Consider the following 5,952-nt stretch of genomic DNA (forward strand, 5'->3'; position numbering starts at 1 on the left):
CTTGGAGCTGTCTGAGGTTTTAACTGAAAAAACTGAGTCCAGGACAGAGGCTGGGAACACACAGAGGGACAATAAAGTGTTTGTTTGTAGATATCACAGAGGAACAGTCTGTAGTTTTACAGAGGAGAGGAGAAACCAAAGCCTACATAGGATGTGGCTTCCTGATGTCCCTGCTGGGTGATGGTGTTTCCTCAGACCTCATCAAACCCCTGGTGTCAAGTGCTGGTGCCTGAAAATAATAATGTTGAGATAAGGCTGGGTGGAGGTGACCACATGTCCTAGAGAAACTGAGGTCCATTCCCTGATGGGGATGGAGAACCAGTTGAAGAGAGAGAATCCAAGGCTGAATAAGCAGAGCTGAACTTAACTCTTGTTCAGGAGCCTCTTTATATCCATAATTATAAAGAAAATATTGTCTTTGGAAATGCCTTTATGTCCAGGCATATCTTCTAGGTAATGAGTGACATTTTATTAGCTGCCAGAGGCAATATGTAAGTGTACTAAAGGTTTTCCAAAACTGAGAAAGAAGGAAGCTTAAAATTACCTATCTGCCACTATTTAAAAAAAAATTAAATAAATAAAATAAAAGGACAACAATTGCAACAAGGGTGATTAACATGGTCTGGAGCAAGAAAAGACCACAGGAAAAACTGCAGATGGGATTCAATTAAAACAGACCAGAACAGAAAATGCTTTCCAGCAAGCAAACATATTCAGTTGTGCTGCAAACAGGCCATCTGGCTATTTTCCACTGTACAGTCTGACTGTGTAGGTACTTTGTTGAACTTCCACTGTAGGGACTTTTCCTTTTCTTGCTCCCTCCACATTCTTCAGCCCTTTGAAAAGCTGGGGATGCAGTTAGAAGAGCAAGGGATTAAACCTGTCTGCACACAGGTACACTCTTCCCTCCACACAGAGATTCTCAAATAAATATATTTATATGCAGCCAATTTAGGACACTGCACACAACCCAATACAGAAGCAGAGTCTTAGGAGTAAAATGGAGTGGCAATAAATTCAGTGAAAGGGACAGTTGTTCTCTGGGGTGGGGAGCTCCTGAGCCTACCAGCAATTCCCAACCTTTTCAGAAAGGCAAGAGTTTTTTCCTGAATTCTTCCTGGCCCAGGCTGAATTGGAGAGGGGCTTGTTTCTGTCTTGGGCAGCAGTTAGAGATGGTAGGATGGCTGGAATTTTTGTGGCAGTTTGTTTGGATTCTTGTTCCTCCAGATTGCTCGTTACCCCACACTGTGTCCTGATGCAGAGGCACAGCCCTGACCTTGTGTAACTTGTCCTGCCTCCTCCTCTCTTCTCCCCACAAAACCTGCCTGCTCCAGCTGATCTCCCAGAAGGTGAAAATGGGGTTTTGCAGGGAAGAAATCTGCAGGGATGGGAGGAGTTTTTGTAGCATGGACCTGGCAGAAAGCATGCTGTGATCATTGCTGCCTGTCTGGAGGACTCTGTGCTGCAAGAATGATCCCCTCTAGAACCTGGACAAACCTCTCCTTTCAGCCCCACCAAAACGTGTGCAGAACAACTTCTCTTCAAGGCTGCTTCTTCTGCCAGAAGATAAGGACCCTGCAACAGAATTGGAGTTTGCCAGCAGTGACCTGTAGCTCCTGTGGGTTCAGGAGCTCACCTTTCTCTAGCAGCCAGAATACCTCAATGGTTTTCAAAGTAGTCAAAGGAGGTTATGTGCAGAGGCTGTGTTATTTATGACTCACATGGTAGGGTCAGTGACTGTATTCCCAGCAGGTTTCCAAGGTCCACTTCTTTCCTTAGCCATCCAGCTACAGCCAGGGGAAAATCAGTAAGATGCTGAGCAGGGAATGTTCCTGCCACTGCTTAGCCTGCTCCAGACTGTACTCTGCCTTTATTCTGTCATGCAGCTCAGCCTCTTATCCATGAGCACTTTTCCTCTGTGATGCGATCCCATCTCAGCAAGCACACACTGCTAATCCTTCATGCTGAACTGTACCTTCCTGCTCCTTGGGCACAGCCTGAATGTCCATCTCTGCAGGAGACAGCATCCACACTTGAGCCAGTCGTCCTCCTCTGCCCTGGCAGTCAGTCTTTTTAGATGATGCTTTAGAATGACAGGAACAACCTCCCCAGTTCCCTCATCAAGACAAACCAGGTCTCCATCATCCATACTATCCACATCTGCTCACACAGACCTCCCTCTCCACTCACTTGCATCTAGAACTGCTTCTTCAAGCATCTGTTTACTCATTAACATGTGCCTGGACATCCCACTAGAGACAACACAGAGTAGAAGTATTGCAGCATGGAACCACTGCTGTAACAACAAGGCATCAGTCAAAGGCATTCCCAGCATAGTGAATCCCAACCAGAACTGCATGCAGACTCAGGGTTGGATCTCTTTGGCATGCTTCAGGGATGAAAAATGAAGATCAACATTGCAAACAGCACCCTGAGGAGTAGGTTGGGTTTCTTACTGGCAGGGACTCAACACTTTCGCAGAATACACCCAAAACATTGTTATTCTGATTTGTTAACCACTGCTCACAAGCAAAATCCATTTCCTCTGGGCTTCTGTGGGATAAGAGGAGGTTGGGTTTTTTTCTCCATAGCTAAACCAAACTGCAAAGATACTGCTGGTCTCAGCTGTTGTCATCTGAGGCTGTTTTTCCTTGTGGAAGATCAGCATAAAGCTTGAATAAGACTAAGAGCACATGAGCTTGTCTTAGCTCTCAGGACAAAGGAAATTTCTTTTGTTTAGGGCATTCTGTTCTGTGATGTCTACCTGATGGACAGATGAACCTGCTCTCCTCCTATCCACTGCCAGTGTACACTGAAATATCAGCTCAGAACAATACCAGTTTGCTGTAGCCACAGACCCCATAAGTCTTTTCAGTCAGCCAACTCCTGTTATATTTAAACATCTGTCTCCATGCTCTAGGATATTTCTATTCTTTAGTAGGTAACCCAGGTCTAAAGCTGCTTGCCTGTCTTGGCTGAGTTTTTCTCATGACACTCAGGGCTATTCAGCTTACTTGGATTCTGGCAAAATGCAAATCAGTGAAAGATACCTCATCTAAGCAGCCTGGAGAAGTAAGAGTTTTTATTTAATGCTCAAACAGGTATCTTACTAGTGGTTAGCAGAGTGTTCTCTATCCAAATTCCTTCTGCCCTGCAAGATCCACCCTGATAGAAACTCCATCACTTCCTTTGGTACCACTTTCAGTGATCAATCACCCACTGTGGAGAGTGTAGCATTGTTTCCCATTTGAGTTTACTCAGTATGTATCTCCCAGCTATTCGTTCTGGTCATGAATTTCTGCTAGATTTAAGAGCCCTCTAGCACCAGTAGCCTCTGCTTGAAATAGTATTTGTGAACAGTTGTCAACTTCTCAGTTTTTGTTTTCTTGTTACAATAATTAACTTCAGACTTCCTACTTCCTAGTCTTCCCCCATAAAGGGGAAGCCCTCAGCCCTCAGATCCTTGCTTGTGGATATTTCTACACCACCTTTTTCTGATATCTTCATGACCAGAGATGTGCAAAGTATTCCCATTGTTTACCTCTAATGCACAGAGAAGAATTCCTGTTTGGTTTCATGTTGGATAATAGCAGTAGCTCTTCTGAGTGTCTTCTTTCTAGGACTCAACACCCCATTTCCAGGCATGTATCTCTTGTACAATTTTATATTTGATTCTACTAAAATACAGTCTATTTGGAAATCCATTTGATCTAATACTGACCCCTGTAGATGCCCATAAGAAATATTTCTCTCAAGGTCTGGGTGCCTCAGATGGATCCCATTAGAGACCCACCAGCCTCGCTTCTGCTAAGCCATTTTAATGGATGTACTACTGACATTACACATCTTCATATCATAGAACCCTGAAAAACTCAAACCTTATCAAAATCTAATTACATTGTATTGCAGCCATGCAGGCAGCTTTATCAAACAAGCTTAGAATCATGCCAAATAATAAAAGGTTGGAAGCACCTGTTTTATACACAAGTGCCTTAACTAAGATTAGTATTACATCCATTCTTCAGTGCTTAATGAACTGAACTCTGTATCAGATTTTCCATTATTTTGCCTAGAATTTATGTCAATCAAACTAGCACGTTTTTATGAGGCTCATCATTGTGTATCTTGGCTGACTGTGGAGGCAGTGCTTCAGTACTTGGGAGCTGCCCCAGATTATGAATGAACATCAGTGGGCCAGCAGCTCACTCAGCCAGCTCTTTAAGGACTCCTGGGTATGGCTGCTTGGCCAAGCTGATTTCAGGATGTTTGTCAGTAGCAGATGGTGTTTCCAATTCTCCTTGCTTTACTGAGGAGCACAAGGCACTTCATTGCCCCCCACAGCCCATCCTGTGGGCACAGCCCCCTCCCACTGACCCAGTGCTGACTGCCAAGCTCTGTGACCTCCCCTGCATCAGGGCAGTCAGCTCTGAACTGCCCATCCCTGGAGGGAAATGGTGAAGTCAACTGTCATCTGCAGAAGAGGTTTGTAATACATTGTTTGTGCAGACATCACCCATAAGCAGAGAGACACCCAAAAACACTTACAGCTCCAAGAGTTCTCCCTGAGGTTAGCATTTACCTGAAATTTTATCCCCATGCACAGTAGAAAATGAGATATCTCCATTTGATCTTGTTCAGCCCTGCAGCTGCAAACTGGAGTCTCCACACTCCACTGCCAATGTGTTCAATCACTATTCTCTCCTATTTTCTGCCAGTAGAGCTGTCTCTATTCACTAAAGATAAGGTTTTGTGGTGTGTCAGGTTCAAATGAATGAGTGCATGGAGGTCAGTTTTTCATAAGTGAAAGGTATATGCTGAACTGTGCAGGATGGGGTTTATTTTTGGCCTTTTCTTGTGCCAGTGAGGATATGTAATGGAGTTTTCTACGAGGCAAATAGGCATATATCAAGAATGTTACCTGTCAGATGAAGTTGGGAAGATCTGGAATCTTTCTAGATCACAGGAGTGAAACAGCCAGTATTGTATTTGAACCTCAAAGGAAACACCAGTGATTCAGTAGGTGTGGTCCTTCCTTTTGAGTCAGGGCTGAAATGTGATGCCAAATTATGCTGGGTTGCCAGAGGACATGTTTTTTATTCAAAATATTGAAACCAACTTGAGTCTTTGTGACGATTTAATATGCCATGATATGATACTGGGTGGTAATCCAGTTAGGATTAAATTAGCTGGCCTTCCTATATTGCTTCTGTCACTCAATGTCAGCAGGATGCTCCCTTCTTTTCCTGAAGCCTTCAGAAGGAGCAGGTTGCTCTGACTAATTGCGAGATCCCAAGAAGATATTTTTAGGGTGAATTTAAGATGCCTAGAATTGTATCCTGTGGATTTCTCATATCAGTTCTGGATCCATTTGCACTTAAGGATATGCTGGCAGGAGTGTTGGACCAAAGAGTTGTAACGTTTGACTTTTCCACCATGCAGAGGGCAAATTTTCCTCCAGAGCATTTTAAGGAACAGAAAATGCTTCCAACCATCTGGCCTGAGAGCCAGTGCTGGCTTGGGTGGGGATGCCCAGTGAGGGGCAGCTCCTGTTCTGAGACAGACTTAAGGGATGTGATGGTCCCTCTTGAGTAAATACGTAATAGGTGTGTGAAGTCCTGTTGTAAAATTGCCTTTCTGCTCCACAGGTAAGATTGAATCACAAGAGAGAGAGTGGGAAAGCACTACAATAAGTGATGTATGATAACACTTCAGACTGTTGTACATAGCAGAGCATCTTATTTATTTGTTTCACGGACTGATTTCCTGGAGCAAGCGGCATTTTGAGGCAGAATCCTTCCCCAGGGGCAGGTTTTCACTGCTGGTGTGAGGAGTGTAAGAGGCCTAAGGGGCATCTGAAAGCATTGCACTGCCCCACAACAGCATCCACAGCACTCAGCTCCCTGTGAATATACACAAATCCTTTCTCCCTGTGTTGTTTCTTGCAGGTAAATT

This window comes from Lichenostomus cassidix, chromosome 10, assembly GCF_008360975.1.
Source record: "Lichenostomus cassidix isolate B80296 chromosome 10, HeHo_3.0, whole genome shotgun sequence".
Lineage (NCBI taxonomy): Eukaryota > Metazoa > Chordata > Aves > Passeriformes > Meliphagidae > Lichenostomus > Lichenostomus cassidix.